Raw genomic sequence first — 27,343 nt, 5'->3', positions numbered from 1 at the left:
CAATTCACGGTTCACAGGTAGAACTGTAACTAATCCCCTCAATGCAGTAAGATACAGGACATACAATTCTGCTGCCATAAATCTGAGACACAATCACAGATTGAGGCGGCAGCCAGCGTCTCGAGCACACATCAGCAGGAAAGAGCAGTCATCTTTTTTGGAACTCCTTAAATATTTGCCTGATCAACGCTGGGTGCCCACCAGCCATGCTAAGATAAGAGGTGCCATTTCTGCAGTGGGAGAAAGGGTGTGACAAGAGAGCCCTTTTATAGTTCACTTGGTGGAGGCTGTCCCCCTGCTACATGCCACCAGCTGTTCCCATCAGTACTACCTATCAAAGCAAAAGCCAGAGTCATGAAATGTGGCATGAAACACATCCATCTAAAGCTTTGGTCCTGGCCTTTGGCACTGCCACAACCAAAGCCATGTGTGGACTTTCCTTAGTCAGCTGGCCAGCACCCCTACATCCCTGCTGATCCGAAGGAGGCATTCTTAAGAAGCTCCAGAATGTCTGTCCGCTGAGATTCTTCCCCATTCATTTTGCTGACACACTATCCAACACAGACTGGACACAGGAACCACAACTTTGGCTTAAGTTACCCACACTTCTATTTTGGGGATACCGTAGCATATATGTGTCCTAAAATGCTTTCAGGAAACAGGAATAGCCAAGCTCAACACATGTTTTTACAAACACCTACTAGTTTCCACTTTCAGTTTGAGTAAACAATACTTGACCACTTAGTGGCTCCAGGAGGATCTCAGTCCTGCATTCTGCCACCACCACACTATCTGACATCCACTGACTCACCTCATTAAATTCTTCTCTCACAGGATCGCATTCCTGTTTTTATGTGGTGACCAGGGACGGAGACAATCAGTGCTGTAGTTATTTTTCAACTCAGAGGGAATTGATGTCATTTGACCCCTAGATGCATACCTCACATTGAAATTAAACTACATATGGCATCATTTGTAGATAAATGTGTCTTTATGATGCTGGAACCGCCACAGAAAAATTAAATAGTTCAGTTGATTTAACTGACTGTTTTGCAGAGAGAATTCTTTGGCTGGGTTTCCCATAATTATAGGCCCCACTTGTTAAATTTACTTTATCTGGAGCAGGGTGGAGACTAGGGTGAGGCCAAATGAAGTGCCTAAGGCACAAAATTTAAGGACGTACTCACTCTCAGGGTCATGCACCTGTTGATCTGACACTTGTGCAACCCTGAGAGTGAGTGCTTTCTTAAAGTTTGCACCCAGGGCTCTTCACTTGGTTTACCCTAGTCTCTGTGCTGTGACTGAGGCATAATAGTTACCAAGTTAAGTTAGAGTATTCCAGTCCAAATCTGGGAGATTCCAATTCAGTACATCTGGGGTGAGGTTCAGGCATCATTTTAAATTAGCTCCCCAGTTAATCCTGATATGTAACCAGATTTGGGATCCAGATTTGGGATCCACTGATGCAGTATTTAGAATACCACCATTAGAAGGTGACATTCCCTTAAATTTAGCATGATTAGCTCCAAGCGTAAGTACCGGGTACAATTTTGAGTTTTCACCATGTAAAAAGTACTTGGAGATCTGATTCTCTGGGAGTTAGGATTGTGTTCTGCTGCAATCAATGTAAAATCCTACTAACAATGGCTTACACAAGTAAGGGTTTATTTTCCCCACGACTAGAAGTCTGGAGATAGGTTGCTGCTAGTATTGGTCAGCAGAGAGCTAACATCATTGTCAATGCCTCTGATTCTCTTTGACTATTTTTGCTTATTTGCCTCATAGTCCCCAAATGGCAGCTGTAGTTTCCAGAGTCCCTTACCTTCAAGACAGCCAGGGAGGAAGAAGAAACAGCGCACTGCCAACCTCCTCGATTCCCTTGTATCAAGAAAATGAAAGGCTTCCCAGAAACCATCTCTTCCCAGACCTCTACTACCGTGTTTCCCTGAAAATAAGACCTAGCCGGACAATCAGCTGTAATGCGTCCTTGGGAACAAAAATTAATATAAGACCCAGTATGATATGATATGATATGATATGATATGAGACGAGTGTTATATTAATTTTTGCTCCAAAAGACACATTAGAGCTGATTGTCCGGCTCGGTCTTATTTTCGGGGAAACACGGTAGGTCTCATTGGCCAGAACTAGGTAACATGGCCACCTGTTGTTGAAAAGGAAGCTAGGAAATCAGGGACCAGGCTTGTCGTCATGGGCTTAGACTAGTGCTCCTCAAACTTCAGCAAGCATTGTCATCACCTGGAGGGCTTGTTTAAACATTGCTGGGGGCTCCACCCCCAGAGATTCTGACCCGGTGGGCTTGAGTTAGGATCTGAGGATTTGTATTAAAGTTCCCAGTTGAGGCTGATGATGCTGGTCTTAGGAAAAACACTTTGAGAACAACTGACTTGCATTGAAAACATGTGGTGAGCATTTTTTAAAGTACAGTTTCCCTGGGTACCACCTTTAAATGTTCTTTTTTGTTGGTGGGGTTCAGGCATTCCTATTGTCAATGCTCAACAGGTGATTCTAATCGTAGCCAGGGCTGGGAACCACTTTTTAGGCCAATCATGATCCCTTATCTGGGGATGTTACTGAGGTTTTATTAACAAGGAGGGAGTCGAGGGTAATAGGGCTGCAGTAGATTTAGATAGTGGTTCCCAAACTTCTCTGCAATTTAAAATTTTAAATTGGGAATATTTAAAATCTCAAAGTTCAGGTCACACCCCAGACAATTAAATCACAGCCTTTGGGGGTAGGACAGAGGCATCAGTAGTTTCTGAAGCTCCCATATGATTCCAATGTGCAGACACGTTTGGGGACCCCATGGTTAAGAGAAAATTGCAATGAAGATGATCGCTTTTAAAAACAATGTAAGAGGAAGGTATGAAGGGAGGTTATTCTAATTGGAAAGAAGATTTTTTAAAATTATAGTTTCCAAATGTGTGAGAAAATTTCACAAAGAATGCTGTTGTCTCTCTGAACTGAAGACAAGCAAGGAGGAAATGGGATTAACCTGGTCAAAGCCTTTGGGTTGGACACAAAGAAAAATTTCGTAGCTGCAGATTGTTACAAGGAAATGTGGTACTGTGAGAATGGGGTTATGCAATCCTGTCACTTAAGAGCTATAAAAATAGTATAGATTCTCATCTGTTTAGAATGTTTTAATGTCATTCTTTCTGAGGGTGAAGAGGTAGATGAGATGTCCTGTCTAGATTCCTTCTTTGAAAAATTTCTGTTTTATTTCTCTTCTCAATTCACATCTCAACTTGAAAGACAGACCGCCGCAGTAACAATTCAAAGAAAACATAACCTTTGCCCACCTATCTTCTTGAATGGATAAAATATCTGATGTCACCAGCGCCAACTGTTTGGATCTCTAAAAGGTTATTTTGAGCTTCTCGATGACAAGCATACTGCCAAATAGAGAGGGCCATCCAAATTTGATTTGACTAGGTTTCTGTGTTTGCAATGTAAATGTTGTGCTCAAGCATGATACACCAGCATGTCTGAGCTCTGCTACACACACACACACACACACACACACACACACACAACCACACACACCCAAAATAGCTATTTTCATGTCATCCATAAATAATTCCCATGTTTAAATATAGCTACAATTAAAATGCATTCTCCTCTATATATGAAAGTGTTACTGGCAATTGTCAGTAGGACATGTCCTTTGAATTGTCTTTTGCAGGGCTGGTAATGGATTTACCCTGATCATACCTAGTCTTATTACCAGTAACATGTACCAGTCCAACTGCCAGGGTTTCAATTCAGAGTAAAAAAATAGGAGGCTGTTTCTGGAGACAGAGACAGGAGTGCAGTTTCCAGGCTCTTGGCCTCACATGGGAAGGTGCTGGCTCAGGTAGTAAACGGCCATCAACTGTGATTGCATGGTCATCAGCTCTGGCTAGTTGGCCATCAGCTGTAACCAGTGAGCCATTGGCCACTAATATAACTGCTGTGGCTACCCTAACAGAAAATGGGGGCTAGCAAGAAGATGGTGGCTGAGCTAGCAAGGGCGGATTGCAGCTAGCGAGTGAGGTTGGTTGGCAGAGACAAGTGGACAGCGGGTTGCGGATTGTGTGACTCCTGTTCCCTGTTTCTCCAACCCAGCTTCCAGCGAGACTATAGAGGTATGACTCCCCTACTTATGGCTCTGTGCGTGTTCCTTTTTGGCCTCACCATATCCTGCGCTCTTATGTGGGGAGCGGGACTGAGACCCCGCCTGCCGCTCTGCATGACACATGGCGCAGCAAGCAGGGTATGGTGCCGGCCAAAACTTACCGAAGGGTGGTGGAGCAGTTTGTGCGTATGAACACTCAGTCTTAGGAAGACCAGGAGGAGCAGCTGCTGGAGAGCTGGACCCCCGTGGAGGGGTGGGAAGACCTGGACGGTTCCCCAACCAGCATAGGCCGGAGAAAGCGAAGGTCCTTGCGGCCGTGTGGGCTGGGAAGTGCTTGCTGAGGCAGCCCTGATGCAGGACTTATAGTCCCAGGAGGAAATGCTTGCTGAGTCCTCCTTGGGAGCTGAGGGTGAGGTCAAGGTCATCCCTCACCCCCACGACAGCCCTGGTGAATGACTATGGACTATGGGGAATTGCCTTCCATCCCTAATTCAATGGACCACTTGACTGTTTGGGAACATACCACCATGTAGTGGAACTGGCGGATGTTTGCTTTTGTGTCTTGACCAGCCACCATTGAGAATAGGTAAGCACCTTGACTGTGAGCCGCTGTTGTTCCAGCACGATACTCTGAGAGTGGCAGTGCTGAGAGCCCTGGCTGAGCCCAGGAAGTCTGGCTGTGCCCAGAGAGAGTGGCAGTGCCCCCAGAGCCCTGGCTGAGTCCAGGAAGTCTGGCTGTGGCCAGAAGGACTGGTAGTGCCCTGAGAAACCCTGGCTGTGACCAGAGAGCCTGGCCTGTGTCCAGGATATTTGCATTCACTTCCAGGCTCCTCGCACAGGGCCCCTCGCAGAAGACACTTGTCGTGTAGATTGTGAGGCGAGACCCTGTAGGGGTGGAGTGTGGGGACAGAGACAGGAGTGCAGTTTATAGGCTCTCGGCCTCATGTGGAAAGGTGCTGGCTCAGGTGGTAAATGGCCATCAACTGTGATTACATGGCCATCAGCTCTGGCTAGTTGGCCATCATCTGTAAACAGTGAGCCATTGGCCACTAATATAACTGCTGTGACTACGCTAGCAAAAAATGGGGCTAGCAAGAAGATGGTGGCTGAGCTAGCAAGAGCAGATTGCAGCTAGCAAGTGAGGTTGGTTGGCAGAGACAAGTGGACAGCGGGTTGCGGATTGTGTGGCTCCTGTTTCCTGTGTCTCCAACCCAGCCTCCCCAAGCCTATAGTGGTATGACTCCCCTATCAATGGCTCCATAGGTGTTCCTTTTTGGCCTAACCATGTCCTGCGTTCTTATGTGGGGAGCGAGACCAGAGACCCCGCAGGCCGCCCCGCACGACACGTGGCACAGTGAGCAAGGTTTCCCGCATGACACCATTGATGGAGCAAACCCACACCCAGTGGTTGAATATCCCAAAGATTTAGGAGTGTTGTTCCCAAACTTTATTGCACATTAGAATTGGCATGGGAAGTCATGGGTATGGAATCCAGGCATCAGTTTTTAAGATCCCCAGGTGATTCCAATGTGTAGCAAAGTGTGAGACCCACTGCCTTAGTCACCTTCCTTATGGAATCTAAAATCTCTTACAGAAAGAATTTCTCTCACGTCTCCTGTCAGAAGTTAGAGGTAGGAATTAGGTAAATTTTCCTCTTTCCTGAGTATGACAGAGATTAAATATCACACCTAATATCTCCATCATAAGAGAACCTCTAATAATTTGCTGACTACATGGCCATTCAGAATAAACACTATTTTTTCCAGCCTCCCTGCAGGAGCCTGGCCTTATGTCTTAATTTTGGCCAATGGGGCTAAGTAGAAGCGGTATATGTTTATTCCTGGACAATCCTTAAAGGGAAAGTATGTATACTTCTCCTCTTCCTTCTTCTTGCTAACTTGCATGCAAACTTAATTGATGAAGCTCCAACAGCCAATTGGACAATGAGATAACTTGAAAAGTGGAAATCATACAAAGCAAAGAAACAAGATGGTTCCCAATACCACTGAGCTTGATACCGGCCCTAGACTATAGACTATCTCTGGGCTTCTTAAGAGGTAAGAAAAATAAGCTTCTATCTTGTTTATGGCACTGTTCTCTTAATTGCAGCTGAATTTATTTTCAACAGAGTGAGTGGTTCTCAAATTTTGGTACCGTGTTTCCCCGAAAATAAGACCTAACTGGGAAATAAGCCCTAGCATGATTTTTCAGGATGTCATCCCCTGAACATAAGCCCTAATGCGTCTTTTGGAGCAAAACTTAATATAAGACCTGGTCTTATTTTCAGGGAAACACGATATATATCAGAAACACCTACCAACCTAATGAAGCATATTGAAGTAGATGATTCTGATGCCTTTGAGAACAACTACGCAGATATCTCTGGGAGTTAGAGAGGATGCATGGTGAGGGTAAAACTTTGAAAGGTAATGATTGATTAGACTCATTTTGAAAAAGTGAATCTACTGAACAAAATATTTACCAGTATAGTGTACTGGTTAAAGATTTTGGTTCAGGAAACAAACAAACTTAGACTTAAATCCTAGACTTGCCACTTACCAGCCATTAGTAACTTAAGTTTTCTAAGCCAGTTTCCTCATTTATAAAATGGTTCAGTAACAGTACCTACTGCTGGTGGTATAATGAGATAATCAAAGACAATGCTTAGTATGGTAACTGCCACATAGAAAAGGCTCAATAAATGTTAGCTTGGAAAAAATGAGGGTAGAATTTATGATCTGGTTTTGAATTACATTTTAGTCACTGACTATTCAGTTCTACTCTGTGCAATGTGGTAACCACAAACCACATATGTCATCACTGCATACTTACTAGGATGGCTATAGTTTAAAAAGACAATAAAAAGTATTTGCTAGAATGTGGAGAAATTGGAACCTGTACACATTGCTAATAGGAACGTAAAATGATGTAACCACTTTTGAAAACAGTTTGGCAGTCCCTCAAAATGTTAAACATAGAGTTATCACATGACCTAGCAATTCTCCTAGGTATATACCAAAAGAAATGAAAACATATGTCCACACAAATACTTGTACACAAGTGTTCATAGCACCATTATTTATAGCACCACTAGTCAAAAAGTGCAAAAAACCCAAATGTCCATCCACTGAATGCGTAAACAAAACGTTTCATACAATGTGATATTATTTGGCAATAGAAAGGAAGGAAGTATTGATACATGCTACAACATGGGTGGACCTAGTAAACATCCTAAGCGAAACAAGCCAGCCACAAAAAAAAAACCACGCTGTGTAATTCCACTTGTATGAAATGCCCAAAATTAGCAAATCCATAGAGATAGAAAGTAGGTCAGTGGTTGCCTAGGGCTGGGGGGAAGGGAAACGCAATGACTGCTAACAGGTACAAGCTTTCCTTGTAGAATGATAAATGTTCTAAATTAGATAGTGGTGATGGTCGTACAACTCTGTGAATGTATGGAAGACCATTGAATTGTACCCTTTAAATGATTGAATATTATGATATGTGAATTATATCTCAATAATGCTGTTAAGGACAAAACATAACACCCCAAGGAAAAAAAAACTTTAAAAAATTAGCTTTGTAGGGAAATACAAAATTTACCAAAGCAACGTCATATAATGGAATGACCATTGGCCAAGAGTCAAGTACCAGACTGGAGGCCTGCTGTCACTACTTACTAACGGTGAGGACCAGGGCAAGTTTTTCCACTTCTATTTTCTGCTTCTTCATTTATTAAAGGATGAAGATTCCATTTCTAATATTTGGTGGCAATGATGTCTTTCCTGTTGACCTGAGAGAGTAGCTGTTGCCCCAGATTCTCAAGGGGCTTGATGATCCATGACACGTAAAAGCTGCAGCTTCTGGCTTCAGCCCTGTACTCTCCTTACTGGTAAAAATCTGATTAAATACCTGCATGTTGCCAGACCAATGAAACAGCCCTTCCTCAGCAGGAACTCCATAGTACACTCCCCTAGGAATCCTGCAAAGAGAAAGGGAATCATGTTCTGACTCAGTTTTGATAGAAGAATTTGGTTCAGGCTATGCCCTTCCCTTGCAGATCAAGAGGAGTGTGAGGGAGAGAAATATGAGTAAAGCACACTTTAAGTCATCTCTACACAGAATTATATTCCTTATACTATATCAGGAACAAAACAAATAAAACAAGAAATCTTACCAATTACAGACTCCTCTCAAAAAGAATAACATAAATGTGAAAGGGGAAGGGACATTTGTTCTAATCTTCTCATCTTGCTGATGCAGAAATCAAATGACTGGAGGTTTAAATGACTTGCTCCTGGTCCCGTTATTTGTTGAATTGGGATTAGGACCTTTGACTGTTGACTCCAATTCTGATGCCTTTTTCTTTGACCTGATATAATACATCTCAGTTGAATTTCAGAGTGGGAGAGGGAAGATTTAGCCTCATACATACCTTACTTTAATTTAATTAAACAATCAGTCCAATTAAAACACAAGTGAATGTGTTTTATCAGCTTTTATCTGAAAGAATTATTTCAGTCAAATATGAGGCCAGTGCTTCCAAACTATTTTGTTGAAAAGTTGACATGCCTTCTGCCTTAGAACTTGGCTATCTTCCCTTGTCTAGGCTCACTTAGATGGTGATCTCACGCTGTCTCTCTTCTTCTGAACTCACAACTGATCCATCAGGAAATCCCATTGACTTGACTTTCAAAATATACCCAGAGTCCAGCCACTTTTCCATTATCATTGCTGCCATATTGGTCAAAGCCACCATCATCTTTCATCCCAGGATTACTGCCACAGCCTCTCAACTATTCCTTTTTTTCTGCCCAATATTCCAGGCAAAACAATGCTTTGAAAGGTAAGTCAGATCATGTCACAACTCTGCTCAAAACCCCCAATGGCTTCCCATAAAAGTCAAAGTTCTTATAGTGACCTCCAAGGCCTTACATAATCTACCCCCTTCCTCCTACCTCTTCTGTTCCTTCTGCTCCTACGATGGGAGGCTGTCCTTGCTATTCCTTGAGCAAGGCAGATGTACTCACCTCAGAGTTTGCTCTAGCTGGTTCTTCTGCTGGAAAAACCTTTCTGCAGGGGTAAATACTAAAATGTATGCAAATTTGTATGTCTTCATTAAGAAATCACAAATACAAAATTAGATGGGATGCCTGCAAGTTAGGGATCTTGAAATTTAAACTTCACTAGCTATATAGTAAATCCACCTCTTTTCTCAGATGTCTGCTTGGCTGACTCCCTCACCTCCTTCAAAGCTTTGTTTTTACCTTCTCAGTGAGGCCTGCCATGACCTGTCTGTACAATACTGCAGTTTGTTTCTCCACTTTTCTACTTTCCCCCACATAGAACTTACTATTTTTTAACTTACTATATAATGAACTGATTTATTATATTTACTGCTTCTCCCCCACCACCTTACTACAATGTAAGCTTCAGAATCCCCAGTCCCTAGAATAGTATTGGCATGGAGTAGATGTTCAATAAACATTTATAGAAGGAATGAATTTCTATTTCTTCAATGACATTTGAAAAGCAATTGGAACTCCTAGGTCTGGCTTATGCTAGATGATCAGTTAGTTAGCCATCATCTTGAAGGTTAAATTAATTTTTAAAAGCCATCATTGCTACTATTCAACCAGTATCTAGCATGTGCCGAGCTCATTTGTACATTCTCTTGACAATGCCATTAGGTAGATACCATTATTATTCCCATTTTTACAGATGAGAAAACCAGCTTAAATATATTATCTGTGGTCACATAACTCAGAAATAACCAAATGGAATTAAACCCAGGTTTGTTTTCCAAAGTCTGTGATCTTTCCATTTTGCTGGTAGCAAGTGACATTAATACCCCAGTTTCTTTCTGACATGGCTGAAGGAGGCAGTAGAAAAACAACATGAATTTGAAATTAATTCATAGCTCCAATACATACTTGTTTTGCAACTCTGGCCAAGTTTCTTGACCTCTGAGTTGGTTTTCTCATCTGTAAAATGGGTTTCATAGTGCCTAGTTTGAAGGAAAGATAAGTGCAGTAAAGGAGATAATATCTAATATCGAGGCTTTACTAAACATCGGATAAATAATCCCTTCAAAGGATTTGAAAGAGCTTATAATTGAACACACACATTCATAAATAGAATTCGGAGGAGACTGTGAGCCAGTTGCTATGGGGAAGTCAGTGGCAGGGCTTTTCTGGAGCCAAGCACACAGAGGCTGGGCTCAAGGAAACAATGTAGGAGTTGGGCAGAGAAGACCAATGTTGCAAACCACAGGGAATGAAAGAGACACTCTTTTGAAGTTACATTTTGTCCTTGCCTCCCACAAGTTGGCTTGCTCACATCTTTCAGTAAAACCCTAGAGTAGGTTTTTTTCCAACACTTCACTGAACAAGTGTCACAGGATACCTGAAGTTTCCTGGAATTGAGTCATCCCACACAATTTCAAATATCTGAAGTGCTAAAAGAAAGAAAAACTCCAACTTGTTATGTTTCTGCCAAGCTTCTTTGGGAACAATAGATGAGGAAAGCCAATCTGGCAGTATTAGGCTTAGAGGAAGTTGAGCCAAAGGTTAGGAGGTCCCCTAGATGAAGGAATGTCAGGCTAGTACCCACAAGATTCCAGTTAACTCAGCTAAGGGCCTAGGGCTTGCCTTATGCATCCTGGAGGGGCCCACATCTTACACAGACCCTGGTATGGGCAGGCAGCATGTTATTTTATTTTCTTCTTAATGCTACCTGGGGACATTTTTTGGATATTCTTTAAATAAACAATTTAATCTTATGAAAGATGAATTAGCATATAGTAAAATATTAATTAAAAAATTTAAATACCTATAAACCTATGGCTCTAATGTGACAACAATTAAAAATATGTATTTCATAAAAACTGTGTCCATGTATCCACATATGTGACATTCTTGGTTTTCTAGCTCATAATGCAGGGTTCTGATAATGAGGGAGGTGGGACAATAAGATATATAAGACTTGCCAGGATTAAGTCTGGCTGTGAATCACAGAGACTTGAAAAATGGCAGCTTAAAAAAGATATAATTTTATTTTCCTTTCATTTAAAAGAAATTTATAGGTAGTCCAGGAGTAACATAGTGCTCCATGGTCATCAGGGACTAGAGCTTCCAGGTTTCTGTATCTGCCATCGTTGGGCTGTGGCACTTGATGGCTGCTGGAGCTGCCCATGTGACAGGAAGGGAAGTTGAAGGGTGTGCCCTTCTAAGGAGACTTCTATAATTTCTACAGTTACATCTTGTTGCTTGTTGCTGATTGGCCAGAACTTAGTCATATGATCATACATAGCTGCAAGGGAAGCTGGGAAATGTAGTCTATTAGCTGGGTGTATTGCTCCCAGAGAAAAATCAGGTTTTGTTATAAGGAAGGGGAAGGGCCAATATTGGAAGGCAATATTATTGATTTGCAGATTCACAATCTGCCTCCACTTCCTTCCTAACTCGAAACTGTGATGAATAACTGAATACCTCTGTTGTTCTGAATACTGGGTAAGAATGTCTGTTAATATAAATTATCATATTTAATCCTCATAGTCAGTAAAATACCATAGGTTAGAAGTCAATAGACATCTAAAATTATGAAATAATGTGAAATGTGATAACAGCTCAAAACATGTGTTCAAAATATAATTCCTTTTCAACTGAGTAACACTAGGTGAGCAAAACCCCAGAAAAGTGTTAAAATTTTTTTTTGTACTTTGAGGTAGTGATATATTTGAGTAAATTGTTTAGTAGCAAGTTTAAAAAAAAAAAAAGAATTGTTCTGTTTTTATACATATGATTTTTTAAAAGATATTTGATGGGTTAAATTCTTAAGTCGACTATTTTAGATAAAGAATTGCTTAAAGTTCTAAGATTTTGTGAGATTTATAACTCTACATTTTGAAGTGTTCGAGGAGTCTGAGAGAATAAAATATAGTAAACTCATAATTGTGGTTTGAAACTCTAAAGGAATCTGTTTAATTATGTAAGCAGGATTGACCATTTAAGAAATTCTTATTCATTAAATTTATGAATGAAGTGCAAATAATTAAAGAATTGAGTCATTCCACAAAGGTGTTCCATTTGATTTATAAAATGATGTGATCTAATATCATAATAGAATAAAAATACAATATAAAATTTTCTGTGTATTGTCTTAAAAAGGTTTAAAAACATCAGGGTTAAAAATGAAAACTTTTGGGGCAGCCAGATTGGTTAGAGCGTGAACTCTGAACAACAGGGTTGCCAGTTCAATTCCTGCATGGGGTGGTGGGCTACGCCCCCTGCAACTAAGATTGAAAACAGGGACTGGACTTGGAGCTGAGCTGCGCCCTCCACGACTAGATTAAAGGACAACAACTTGGAGCTGGTGGTCCCTGGAGAAACACACTGCTCCCCAATATCCCCCCCACAAAATTAAAACTTTTAATATGATGGATATTAATTAAAATCCAAGTAATTGGGAGACATCTTACACACACAAAAGCTGTCATTAAAAAAACACCAATAGGTATTATTCACCCCATTTCACAGATGAAGAAAATAAGGCTCAGAGTAATTAAATAATTTGCTTCATGTCCCACAGTGGGTCACACAGCTGGGATTCAAACTGAACTTCCCACCATCTCTCTCAGGTAAGGCGAGACTTCTATTTCTACCTAGGAGGGAGCGCCAGGCCCTTCTGGCCCAGCAGCAGCTAGGAGTCAAGGTTTAGGTAAACTGTCTCTGACTTCACTCCAGCTAGAACTGAGGTTTCCTGGCTAAATGCCTCTGCAGTGAGAGCTTCCAGGACGCCTCACATGAGTGATAGAAACACATGCCCTATTTTTATTTTTAAATTAGTTTTAATTGAAAAATTAATGTATGCACACAATAAAAATCCATGAAAATTCAGAAAGTACAAAATAGTCTGTGAAAAGTAAATCGTTCTAATTTTCCTGTCTTCAGATCCGCTGTAGTCCTCTCTGCAGAGGCAACCACTGTAACTCATTTCTTATGCAGTTTTCCAGAAATATTTCCTATATATGCTAACACACGTGTAGCCATGTGTACATACATACTTCCCCCTTTTAAACTTTTCACTGTATACTCTCGCACTGAATTGTTTTTTTGCCATGTGTCTATATTACTTTTTCAAAAACAAATGTAATTTTGCCCAGTGCATTCAGTTGGGTAGGAAAACATCTTTTGAACTCTGTTCCTGGGGTCATAGGAATTGTAAATTATTTACGGGGCTTCTCTGGGCACATCTGGAATCACATCTCAGCTCTAGGAACTGCTCTTCTGTAATGCCAATCCAGAACAATGGGGGGGGGCATTGGGGAGACTGTGTCTGGGTGTGCCTTTGAGACAGTTTATGACGATTCATCCTTCTCTCTCGGGTACCCAGTTCTCCACACACAGTTGGATCACTGATGGAAGCTGGGATAGCTCTGATTTGCTTCAGGATTTCAGACTCTCTGAGGTGAGTTCCTCCAAGCTCTACTGTAATAATAGATGTGCATTAATTCTGAAAGTATCAAACACTATAACCACGGAGCAGAGACATCTCTGTTGAAGAATCAGTGGGAGAATGTTTAGAAGTATCAAGAAAGTTCAGGAAAATGGCTGGTCATAAGAGAGTCTTGCAGGAATGTACAGTTGCCTGGATACCAGCAATAACCAGTTAAGCCAGTGTTTCCCACACATTGGGCATGAAAATATCACCGTCATAATTTTTTCTCTATATCCAAATATCACTTCTGCTATTATCTAATTATTTTTATTTCAATAGATTCATTTTTATTTAAATTAAATATATCTAACTTATCCACACAGCAGCCAGAGTGGTATTTTTAAAATGTCAATCAGATCACATCACCCCTCTGCTCAAAATCTTCAATACCGTGTTTCCCCGAAAATAAGACCTAGCCAGACAATCAGCTCTAATGCGTCTTTTGAAGGAAAAATTAATATAAGACCTGGTATTATTATATTATATTATACCCAGTCTTATATTATAATCAAATAAGTCTGGGTCTTATATTAATTTTTGTTCCAAAAGACACATTTGAGCTGATTTTCCTGCTAGTCTTATTTTCGGGGACACGGTAGCTTTCATCTGAATATAAATTGTCTACGAGGATCTACATGACTTGTGCCGTCTAAGTGCCCTTCTCACCTTATCTACATTTGTCATCTCCGTTAGCTTCATCCACCGTGGCTTCCTTGCTTTTGCCCCCAACTTGTTAAGCTCATTCCTATCACAAAGTCTTTGCATTTTCAGGTGGCTCTGCCTGGAATGCTCCTCCTCTAGATGCCTCCTTGTCTTATAACCTTAATACACACAAGTCCCAAATATCTCTTTCTCAGAGAGGTTGGTTGTTCTGACCAACCTATCCAAAAGGGCACTTGCTCATACTACATGCCCTTTACCCCACTTTACTTTGCTTCTTAGCATTTAACACTATTCAAAATAGGTATTATATAATTACTCATTCCTTTAATTATTATCTGTCTTACCTGACTAGAATGTAAGCTCCAAGAGTTTAGGATCTTTACTTTTTAACTAAATATTGTATTCCCAGAAACTAGACTAGTGCCTCGTACACAGTAAGTGCTTAATAAGTAATTGTTGAATGGATGGACAGATAGATAAATGGAACAGATTTGATTGCCTAGGAGAAGACCCTATTATTTAATAAGGGAGGCTTCACAAATAAATGGGATGAATGGATTCGTCAATAAGGTTACAGAAAAAACCAACTAGCTTTTCCAAAAAAAGTGAATATAGATATCACCACCATGCAACTAGTAACTAAATATGTGTCCAGATGGATTAAAAATGTAAGTAATTTAGAGAAAATCATTTTAAAACACCTAAAAATATTGCTGAACTTTCTTCTGATTACTCATGGGGAAAGAACTTTCCCTACAGTAGAAAAATAATAAACAAAAGTATCAATACATTTGAATTCACAAATACTGTTAATTTCTTTAGAATATTTATTACACTAGGCATTGTTTATTTGTTTTTGTATTTCTCAGGGAGGTGAAAATTATAATCACAATGAAATGCTACTACACACACTGCACATTTATTACAATGGCTTAAAAAAACCCAAAATAAAAACAAAAACAAAAACAAAACTGGCAATACCAAGGGCTAGTGAAGAGGTGGTGCAACTGAAACTTTCACACAACCCTGGTAGGAATAACAAATTGAGAGCCATTTAGAAAAACAATTTAGTAGTTTCTTATGAAGTTAAATATATACTCACTCCACGACCCAGTGATCCCACTTTGAGGTATTTACCCAAGAGAAATGAAAATTTGTGTTCAAACATTTGTATGTAAATATTTATAGTGGTTTTATTTATTATTGACAAAACTAGAAATAACTCAGATGTGTATCCACTGGTATATGGATAAACAAAATGTGGGGTTCTATACACTGGAGTATTACTCAGCAATAAAAAAGTACAAAGTACTGACATACACAATAACATGGATGGATCTCTCAAACACTTTGTGCTAATTGAAAGAGGCCAGACTCAAAAGGCTATGTTCTGTATGATTCCATTTATATGACATTTTGGAAAATGCAAAACTACAGGGGTGGAAAACAGATGGGTGGTTTGCTAGGGGCTAGAGGTGGGAGAAGAGTTGACTATAAAAGGGCATGAAGAATATTTTTGGAGGTAATGGAAATATGTATTTTGACAGTGGTGCTCATTACCTGACTGTCTATATGTGTGGAAATTCCTAGAACTTTTAACTAAAAAGGTGAATTTTACCATATGTAAAATGTACCACAATAAATCTGACTTTTTAAAAGAAAACAATAAAATTAAAATGTAAGAAAACTTGAAAATGTTTTTTAAAGCATGACAAAGTATTTGTTAACATATAAAGAGTACATAAAATTAATAAGAGGAACACTGGTTGCTAAATACCAAAGGAAAAAATGTTTGTTCTAACTAGTAATCAACTAGTATAAATTAAAGCACATCGACGTGCAATTTCCCACATTTATCCTCTTTCTCCATTGCTTTTTTAATAAGGTTAACACAGAATGCTGGTAACAGTGTAGAGGGATATATATGCTCACACAATTTTGGTGAGAGTGTAAATTAGTTCAAATCTTCCTAGGAAGAAGTCTGGCAAATGTATGTCAAGAGATTAAAAAGTGTCCATGCTTTTTGTTCCAGTAATGTTGCCTATGAGAATAGTTTTATTATAAAGACGGTTGGCACAAATTATTTATAGTAGTAAAAAGTTTAGAACAGCCTAACTGTCTTACATTAAGGTAATGTTAACAAATTTTGATTTATTCATTTGAAGAAATAATATAAGGCAGCCATTGAGAATGATATTTTTGAAGAATTTTTAATGATAGAAAAAGTGCTTATGAAATAATGGTAAGAATAGAGAATAGTATAAAAAGTGTAATCTCAACTGTGTAAAAGTATTCATACATAAAAACGTTCTAGAAGACAGTTTACTAACATGTTGATCATAGTTATCTGTAGTAGGTGATTTTATTTTCTTTCATATTGGCTTCTATTTTTTAAAACAAATACCCTAAAAATGTTATTGCAAAAGAAACATTCTAAGGTTAAGGGGACTCAGCAGGTATCCCTGACTTTAGAATTTCAGATTACTGCTGTTATTGTTCCACAGAAACATACTCTCTTGAGAATCTGCTATACATGTGTGTTTTGTCTCCCAAAACCATAAGCCATAACATTTTGAAATAAAATATAACACTGTAATGTTGGAATATGTTAGATTTTTTTCTTAGAAATTAAAGTATGGCTCTGTTTATACTTCTGTTGTTACAGTTCAAACTTTTAAATACAAGATTCCAGATTCCAAAACTTCACTGCCCAATAAGGTAGCAACTAGTCACCTGTGCTACTGAGGTGAAGTGTGTTCAGTCCTGAGAGGCTGTGCAAATGGAAAATACACACCAGATTTTGAAAACTTTGAATAAAAAAGAGAATATAAGATACAGTGATTACATGTTGAAATTACATGCATATGTAAATTAAATAAAATGTAGGTTAAAATTAATTTTCCTTTTTTTTTTTTTTGGTGAGTAATTCATCTCATTACTATTACCTGTTTCTTTTTTACTTCCTCACTGTGGTTACTAGAAAATTTCAAGTTGCACTTGTGGCTCACAGTATATTTCTATTGGGCAGAGCTGCTTTAGTGTCTGTTCTCAATCTAGCCTCATATCCCCCCTCCCTCATGTTTGCACACGAATAAACAATACAGACCCCTCCCTCATTCCTCTTGTAAGATAAAATACGTTTTCTGCTGTTATCTGCTCGGGCTGCAATACTTTTCTCTACTTTAATTCATGTATAAATTCTATTGATCCTTAGGTCCAACTAAAAGGCTGATGAAGCTTTCTGCATCAATAGGGATTCTATTCAGCTGCATGCAGTAGAAACCACAGTTAGATACCTCAATCGAACAGGGATTTCTTCTCCTTGTGTGTCCAGAGGTGAGCAGTCCAGGAGTGAGGCGGCAGCTCCCTGGCATCATCAGCTTCCAGACTCTTTCTGCCTTTCTGTTTCCCCGTCGTCCTTGGTGTGCGGCTTCTCTGTTCATGGTCGCTTTATAGTCACAAGACAGCTGATCCACCTCCAGACAGAACGCTGCATTCCAGGGAGGGAGAAGAAAAGAAAGTAACAAGAATGAAAGGAGACATCTATAATAGGAAAGCAAACTTTTTCAGACCTCTTCAGCAGACTTTCACTTGTATCTTACTGGCCAGTAGTGAGTCAAATAGATACCCCATTTTGCAAGACAGAGAGAAAAATACAGTTCTTTTTGGTCTCACTGTTGTTTTCGTTCTTGTTGGCTTTGGGTTTTGATTTTTGCTGGACACCTTGCTGCAAGGATATATTAGTAAGGAAAAGGGATTCTAGTAGTGGCTTCCCACATCTTTGATTTTACGGGTCAAAATTTATTTCCCTGGATAGTGCTAGATACACAATGAAAGCTCCAAAGCCTGTCTGAGCTGTCAACTCTAGAACCCAATTATATAGAGAGGGTATTTTTATTTTATGATCCAGAAAAATGGAACCTATACCCACTATTCAGCAACAGAGGATTGGATGGGTACATTATGGTATACCCACCCACTTGGAATACTATGCAGCCTTAAAAATTATGAAGTCAATATATGTTTCTTAAAATGAAAAGATAAGCATGATAAAATTTCAAAAGTTAAAAAAATAAATCACATAACTATATGGTATGTTCTGGTTTAAAAACATACATTTATGTATGTATGTATGCAATTACTGGCAGTGTATGCATAAAACTATTAGTATTGAACACTTGGATTATGGACAAATTTTTTTTCCTATTTTTTCTTTAAAATTTTTTTTAAAATGTGGAAAGTTTGTGTATCGAATACTAAGTAAGTTCTCCATACCTAGGGGTCAAGTGTGGGGACTTTTTTTTTGTTTGTTTTTTTGGCTGGTCAAGCCAACAGCGATCAGCAGCAAAATGGTCAAACTTTGGGCACACAAACTGTAGACCAGCTGCTGTCCTGGTGGCTTCTCTTAACTCAACACAAAATGATTACTTCAGGAGGAGTCACTTCTGCTTTTCTTAGGGGCTTGGCACCCTGCCTGCCTCCTGCCTTTAGCATTGTGTCAGGAAAGTTTTTTTGTGTTATTTTTTGTACTTTCTTTTTCCTTTTCTAGCCACCATGGGAACCAAAGCCTGTCCTCTGGCTGCCCATTGTGAAGGCCGAGGCGCTGAGCTGCGTGAGCTTGGAGAGCCCAGCTTTGGAACATAGGCGTGCGTGGTGCGTAGCCAAGGCCCCTGCGCACAGAGCCGGCGGATTAAGCACACGTAGGCCTGGCCCAGCCGGCTCACTCGTCCACGTCCTGGTGGAATGATTAGTCCCCAGTAGCAAGCCATGTGAGTTGTTTGGAAATACCTGTTTTCCTTGCCTGCTCCCTACCCTGAGCACGTAGACTTGCTTCTGTCAACAGCCTAATAGTCATCACATGGTCAGCACGTCACAGTGTACTCAGGGTTTCACCCAAACCATCCATTCTGGGAGAAGGAACAGCAGAGTGGTTGGGTATAGCTTCATTTCAGGCACCGGCCAGCTGTTCAAAGAATGGCCCTGCACTTGGCTTATGGCCTAAAGCTTGCTGAAATTGTTTAATGATCATTTCGCACTAACTTTTGCCTCCTGGAGTTTTCCTCCTGGAGAGCTGAGGCTAGAAAGTGAGTCATTACCTACCCAGTGTGATGGAAGAGTGGTACCAGAGGGGCTCTGAGGTTTCCTCAGCCCTGCCGATTCCCTGTTCTATCTCAGAGCCCTGTCCCTAACTCACCAACATTAATTTGAAGAGAGAAGTGGCAGGGCCCTGGGAGGAGAGCTGGCCCATGTAAGAAGGAGTGTGACTTGCAAATTAGACAGGACAGCTGCTGGCTGTTGTGTATTTTTTACCTGCTGCTTTAGGATAAGCAAGAACCCTCAGGAGTAAAAACGTGGCTATTTTATTTTTCGGGGACCTTGGGAAACCAAATGATACAAATAGCAGAGTAATGCCAATGAAACTGTCTCTGAAGCACTAATTAACGCTAATTACAGATTCCAGGAAGATGCTATGTGATTTTCTGTACCTTCAGTGTTGCCATTTTTGCTTGCAAAAAAAAGAGATAAATGGAGGCAATGAAACAGATTAAGTCAATTCTTACGTGGAAAAAGTCTGAGTTCTCATATGCTTTCAGCTGTTTTTGGTCTCTTGATTATGTTGACTGATACTAGCATCTTGTTTTCATAAGTGAATGTTACAATTTATTTCTGTTACCAATTAGCAATTGTAAATGCCAGATCAGTAGTACAGAAATTGAATACAGATTTGCCCTAAGACAACTTTACTTTTATTGGTAAACAGCATGGTCAGTAGTAAAGAAAAGATTGCTTGAAATATAATTATGCAAGTGGAATCCATTGCTATATGATTCAAATGGGTTGTTTGTAGGAAAATAAATTTGCTGTAGACATACAGCAAATACTTATTGTTATGCAGGGTGTCATGCGGGGGTCTCAGCTCCCGCTCCCTGCACAAGAACGCAGGATATGGTGAGGCCAAAAAGGAACACCCACGGAGCCATAAATAGGGGAGTCATACCACTATATTCTCGCTGGCGGCTGGGTTGGAGACACAGGAAGTAGAATCCACACAATCCGCAATCCGCCATCTGCTTCTCTGCCTGCCAACCAACCTTACTTGCTAACTGCAATGTGCCATGCTAACTGCAATCCGCTCTTGCTAGCTCAGCCTGGGCAGTTATCAGTGGCTAATTATCAGTGGCTAACCAGGAACAGCTGATGACCTACTACCTGAGCCAGCACCTTTCCACGTGAGGCCAAGAGCCTGGAAACTGCTCTCTGGGATTCTGTCCCCACACTTATTTAATTTCCAGTCTCTGACCTGCCTAGGGACTTCACAGAATGTAGGTCATGCAATCGACAAAAATTTATTAAGTGACAGCTCTGTGTGGGATACCATTTTGATCACCTCCTATTCACCCCATATTGAAAGAGGGATTTCCCACCCTAAATTGTACAAAATGGCCAAACATTCTACACCTGACTCTACATAGATGAGCTTCACAGCAGTATATTAGTCACGCATACTTCCAGCCTGTGGGAGGACATCACACACCATGGAGGGTCACAGGAGGGTTGCATCTAGGAATCAAGTGAACAAGCAGGGGTTGTGGGAGGTAGGCTTTACAGGAACAAGAGGCAGGGTGACCCCTGGTTTCCATGGGAGGGTGTGACTGGCTTATTTGAATAATTGTACAGGCTGGCAGGAAAGTAATATCCATTAGGTTCTGAGGACCAGGTGAAATGTAGCTGGTCCGGCTAATGGGGGAACCAGCCAAGGGGGGTGTTTCCCACTGGGTAGGGTTATCTGGCAAAAGCAGGAGAGCTCGTGGTTAGGTCTCTGGGGTCCTGACAGGCTCACAGATGTCAAGACAGCACATGAAATTACAGGCCTTACACTAGAGACACAAAAGAGTAAGACATGGTTCCTGACTGCAAAAGGGCTTGAATTTTCTGGGCTGGGCTGGGAGTGGAGGGTTGGGTGCGGGAGTATCAAGCTATTCAAAATGGTTCTGACTGAGCACAGGAGGACTTCTGAGTATATAGAGGAAATGGGGCACAGTAACCGGGACAGATAGACTTCAGAAAAAACATGGTGCTGAGCTAGAATCTCAAGGTAGCTAGGATGCATGATTAGAGGAAAGCAAGTATGGAGGCATTTCAGAGGAGGAATGAGGTGAGAAAGTCTTTGCTTCTGTTTAGAGAACATTCAATTCATTGATTCAACATATACTTATTGAGGGAATGCTCAGGGTACAAGCATTTCAGGGTGTAGGTTAAAAAAGAGGCAGGCCTTGCCCGTTGGGCTGTCTGGTCCGAGTTGAGGAAGGCATCTGGCTGGGGCCTACCATCCACTGAGGGCCTCAGACGTGGACTTTGGACATAATTGCCAATGAGGTAAAACAACCACAGAAATACACCAATGGGAGATGTTCAGTTTGTAATGTTAATGTTTGTAAACATTTAAAATATTATACATTGCAATTTCAATATCTTTTTTAACATTTATTTTTTAGTATACCAGGACCTCAAAAAAATGGGACTATCCCTGGTGTCCCTCAACTTCAGGGAGGCCATGCTAACTAGACTGCTCCCTGGAGCCCCCCTTCCATCACAGCCAGGCTGGTGCTTCAGGGCTCACCTCCAGACTCCCTCCTCCTTGTTCACGCTGAGCCTTCCCGTCTCAGCACCCCCCAGAGCACTCTGAGTTTGTTCTCTGCTGTGGAGCGGTTGGTACTTAATGCTCCAGCCAACTGGGCTATCCAGCATGTATAGGCAGGCACAAAAAGAAGCCTCTAAATTGATGAGGGGAGCTCTATGTTCTTTCCAGTACAGGGCAGTCATTTTCGGGTTGTCCAGTATGAGTGTGTACCCCTAAGATATTTATCAGAGACTTGTTTCACCTCTTGTACTTGGCAACAGAAGCACGTAGATGCGTAGCAACATGTCCTCAGGTTTGTTCTCATTTTATATCCCAAATATACTCTGAGAGAAAAGATAAAGGAGTATTCTTTGGCTCCAGAAAATTCATTATGTCTTCGTTTTCTTCTCTTCCTTAATGAATGACTATGTGCTATGTGTTTTTTATTTGTGACCCACCAAATAATTTAGCTGGTAAGATATGAAGAGAAAGAAACCTCACCATATCTTCAGGAATCAACAATGACAACAACAAAAAACTTAAAAAGAGAAGGAAGAAAACCTTTTATGGATACAGTTATCCCAGTTGGCAGCAACGAAGTCTAAAAGCTATAATATAAAATGGCTAAAATTCTCATGGCAAAAAAATGAACTTGTCCCCAAATAACTGGCTGTACAGATGAGCCCAAAAAGTTTCAGCACAACCAAATTAATAGTTTGGTTTGGGAGGTTAGATATACCCAAACATCACATTAGCCAATTCTGAGAACTGTTTGCAGACTTTTAAAGACAACTGTGCTACCTTTACAATGACCTCATGGGTAACAATGTTCCCAGATCTGGACATCAGGAAATCTTTAAGTATGTACCAGATCAGTTAAAAGGAAGCCATGCCGACCCTAAAAGTGATTATGAGTTCAGTTGACACCTTAGTAGGAAAACAAAATATCCAAAGTCTGTTAAAGAGTTACTAAGGCATAAAATGTCCTGGAACAGGGAATCATTGTACTGTACATTCTTGCAGGAGTTGTAACATTTCAGATGTGTTCTTTCAGACTGGAGATTATTTGGGAAATGAGTGTATAAGAATCATGAGACAGACAAATCACCACTCACATCCTGAAGAAATTCCAATTTCATCTTTGACTGTGGTTTCCTTTGGAACCCTGAGTTGCTTTCGAACCATAATGCATGCTTAAAAATGACCAAAGGGGCTCTCGTATGCAGCTTGGGGAGATATAAATATGAGATGAGAGAATACTAGACACTGAAATAATGTGGGAATTGCTAAAGCACTAGTTTCAGCCCTGGATCATTTAGTGCTGCAGTTTTGCTCCTGATCGGCTCGGTGAGCTTTTGGTTAGGGAGGTCTTTGCACCCTGGGCTCACTCCACCCAAGCCCGGGAGGTACTATGGTTTTCATCTTCTCTCTCACTCATCAAAACGTACTGTCCGGAATCTAAGGCAGCTCTATGAGAGAGTAATTACATGAACACAGGCACATGTAACTTCATTTTGTTTTATACTCAAGCTGCCTTATCAGCTAATTTAGCCCCTCTACACTGTTTGCCAGGGTCCTCTCGGGCCAGGACGAAGGTGAGGTGAGTCCTTACTCACCTTGGGCACAAACTTTAAGAGGATGTCAAAAAACTCAGCAATCAAGGTGATTATTTTAATGCAATGTTTTAAAAACAAAATTGACAAACCATGGCTCACAGGCCAGCTGCCAATTATTGTAAACCAAGTTTTATTAGAACCAGGGCCAGGATTTGAGCAAAATGAGGGAGGCAGGATCGTGCAAGTGCAGCCTCAGAGCCTGTCTGTAGGTATATTTTTATTGTTTATCACGGTTTCTTTGCATTAATTTTGGTTTTTAATAATTATCCCACTTTCTAAACTGCCTTCCATCCTTCCTCCCACTCCCATCAATCTCCGTCGTGACTAGTTGGGGTCTAGTGCAGAAAGCAGACCCCACCCCATCAGTGCTTTCTTCCTTCTTAGGCATGTAATCAACCTCACACTTTGATCTCCTATTGTCCTGTCCTTCCCAGCTCACAGCTAGCTTAATCCCACCACAGGTGGTCATTTTCTTATATCCCTACATGTGTAATTAGTTTTTCAATATCCTTTTTCTTCCTCTCTTCAAATTAGCAGGATGAATTTTTACTTAAGATATTAAAAAGAAACCTGATCTGGAAGTGAAAGAAAGCATTGTCAAAACCCTGCATCAACAGGGCGACCTTGGGCGGGTTCCTGCGCTTTGATGGAGCTGGTGTCTCCGTTTGTCAAGTCGGTGGGTTTCGTTGACTGATCTTTGGCTTTCCTTTGAGCTGTACGATTTTGGGTTCAGAGGTTATATTACCTGAATTGCTAAAGGTCTTGACAGTACCTGAAGGTTCAGGTACTCCATTTGTGAATTAAGTACTCATATGTCACACACACACACACACACACAGACCATTTTTAAAAATTAGAGTATTACATTTGCTTTCAATCTAAATAAGTTATTTATTTAATGGCCTGTAAGTAGCTACTTCACTGTGTCTCATGAACAGTACAGGACCATACCTGAAGAAGCATTCATCAAAAAAGAGCTCAGATTACAGACATAGCGTTATCCTGTGTATATGCATTTAAAGCACCTAAACAGGTATACTTTAAGTAGTTTTTAAAAAATGTTTATTGAATAAGTAGAAACAGCTCAAAACAACTACAAAAATTAAAGAACCTACATCTATGATGGAGCTACATTAAAAATCATTTATGTTAAATTCAGTGTTTTAAAAAACGCTTATCTTTAAATCAGCAATATTTCATTTTAATATGGAAAATTTCTTGAATTTTGACAGCATGCCTAAGCATACACAGCTTACACATAATCTCCATGGAAATGACCCTGTGACCTCTTCATTTTATTTAGATCAGTATGGCCAGAAGTGACCACCTCTTCCTCCTCGATGCAAATGCTGTGAAGAAAACCACACGAAACCACGGGAGTTGGGGGTGGGGAAGTATGAGAAGCTGAAATGGGCAGTGAGCCAGGAAGGCCCGCCCGGGGAGCTGAAGTCTTTCTGAACCCGCAGAGGCTCAGAAGCCCCAGAAAAGCCATTTTTAAATTGTCTCCATGCCTGGTTTGGCAGAATGGGTCCAGGTAGCTACTACTCCCTCCCCCAATTTCATGGGTGGACATTTTGTCTTTATAGAAAGTGTGCACTGATCAAATTGATAGAAATATTAGGTTGGTGCAAAAAACCGCAATTACTTTTGCACCAACATAATATAGATTTTTCTCAAATGAGGACTATTTAAGGTTAGTCTCCTCTCCTTGCTTTCCATTTTACCCCAGATCCAGTCCTCCCTTTATACAGAATGATGCTGAGTGAGTTTTCACCACTCCAATCTGATCACAAGCTTTCTTCAGGAAATCCCTGGACTTACTGGATAAAGGGCAAAACCCTTGGCTCAACACACAAGCCCTGGTGTGAGCTCGTCCCTGCCTTCAGCTCTGGCTGCAGACCCTACCATGCGTATCACAGCTCAACAGTCTTTAGCCTACGTAATTTTTACTTCATTTTCTTTTTTCTTGAGGTATAGCAAGTGCACTAATCACAGTGTCCAACCTTATGGTTTCAATGCGTTTTTGTACCTGTATGTAACCACACACAAATCAATACAGAAAACATTTTTCCCACTCCATAAGTTTCGCTTGGGCCCCTTCCCACTCTATACACACCCTACCCACCACCCCAGGTTTGGCCTGTTCTTAAGCTTTATATGAATACAACCATACAATATGTATTATTTTGTCTGTCTCCTTTCAACATAAATGTTTATGAAATTCATACGCATACATGCTGTACATATATTTAATTAATTTTTTCTTGCTGCGTAGTATTCCACTCTATGAATATATCACAGCTTCCATATCCCTTATCTTGCTTCTTCTTCATATTTCTCTTATGGCACTTAGTGTAGTAGAAGGTTTGAATGAAAAGGCACTCGGAGCCATAGCCACTGCCTGGGAGGTGGTTTCCTGAGGCCTCAGGGACACTCACTCCTGGTGTATTGTCTGACTTGGAGTCTGGCTGCCATCAGCCTGAATTGTGAGATTCGGCAGAGGGGCTCAGAGCAACCATGTCCTCGGACTCAGTTAGAAAGTGAGCACCCATTTATTTATTTATAATCAGAAATATAACTGTCATATATTCAGGTGAATACATTTCATATTTTTTAAAAATGGCTCTGTAATATTTATGTAGCCTTTCTTCCAAGGAATGATGAATACCTTTAAATAATGAGTTGTCACAATATTGTGGTAAATAGACTGTTGGGATTTACAAATGAAGAATTTGGGACAAAAGGAAGAACTGAGGCTACCCAAGGCAAACTGGTAAGGAAAAACACATCAGCTGTAACCATATCTCTGCTTTTTTTATTTTCCTCCTCAAGCAGGGCAGCTAAGTGGTTAAAGCTACAGGCTCTGGGGCCAGAGGCTTGTGCGTTCAAATATGTGCTCTGCCCAACTCTGTGACCATGGGCAAGTTAAACACTGCTTCACCATGCCACCAAGATGAAGAGGATGACAATAGGAGTTCAAGGAGCTGACAGAGGCAGATTTGAACAATGCTGGTGTGAAGCAAGCAATGAAAAAATGTTTAAAATGTTTTTATTGTCTTGGGATCCATACATTGTCACTTTTCTCATTTTCAGAAAATTAGATCACATTTAGAAATTACTACCTACTAAGGCCTCCGCTTGAAGTCATGACCTTTAAATTCCCCAAGGACAGGTATTTCTAGAGAAGAACACATGTTCTTTTGATGGCTACTATAAGATTAGGGAAAAAAAGACCAAACATTAGTCAAAGCGTCTCAAGGTGATTAAAATGTTATAAATAAATATCCCAGGGTAGTTAAAATGTTTTACATAAATATATTCTGTTAGGGACACAGTTTCATTTATCTGTTTTGCTTGTGCTGTTTAGCATGCTCATCTAGAAAAGCAGGGAATCTGAAGCATTATTAAAACTGAGGCCTCTTCTGGGACGTTGCTAAGGAAATTTCACAATCCAGGGCTACTAATTAAAATTAATTCTATTTATTTTGCATAAATTAGGTCTTAATGAGGTGAGAAACTGCAGTAAAATAATTAAAGAATGAAAATATATTCTCTGAATAAAAACAAAAAAGGGAGGCTTTCCACTCTCAGTTCTATCTTGTTTTTCTTTAGCTGAAGTTGGATAAAAAGAAAACAGCTCTGAGAACAGAGAGATGGAAAATCAAAACAAAATCTTTCATGTAATTAGCTTACACAATCTAGGCAGGGCAAATAAGAACACCTGTGAATGGTAGAGAATGAAGTCTTTGTAGCCATCGAAAGATAAGCCACTCAGGGGCTCTTTACCTCAAGACCAGTCCAGAAATA

At 40.3% G+C, this 27,343-nt stretch overlaps 1 protein-coding gene across 1 annotated transcript in view; it reads right to left on the bottom strand.

Moving 5' to 3' along the window:
• The window catches only part of TIPARP (TCDD inducible poly(ADP-ribose) polymerase), a 116,110-nt gene that overhangs the window by 64,881 nt on the left and 23,886 nt on the right, over window positions 1-27,343 (bottom strand). Inside the window, exons 2-3 of the mRNA XM_019731964.2 lie at window positions 17,596-17,789; window positions 8,051-8,120 (exon numbers count right to left, since the gene is read on the bottom strand). The gene's annotated coding sequence lies outside the window, so the exon portion shown is untranslated. The remainder of the gene's footprint in view (window positions 1-8,050; window positions 8,121-17,595; window positions 17,790-27,343) is intronic.

This window comes from Rhinolophus sinicus, linkage group LG01 (assembly GCF_036562045.2).
Source record: "Rhinolophus sinicus isolate RSC01 linkage group LG01, ASM3656204v1, whole genome shotgun sequence".
Classification (NCBI taxonomy): domain Eukaryota; kingdom Metazoa; phylum Chordata; class Mammalia; order Chiroptera; family Rhinolophidae; genus Rhinolophus; species Rhinolophus sinicus.
Note: the sequence above shows the minus strand (reverse complement) of the source record. Positions and strands in the feature narration are given on the sequence as shown.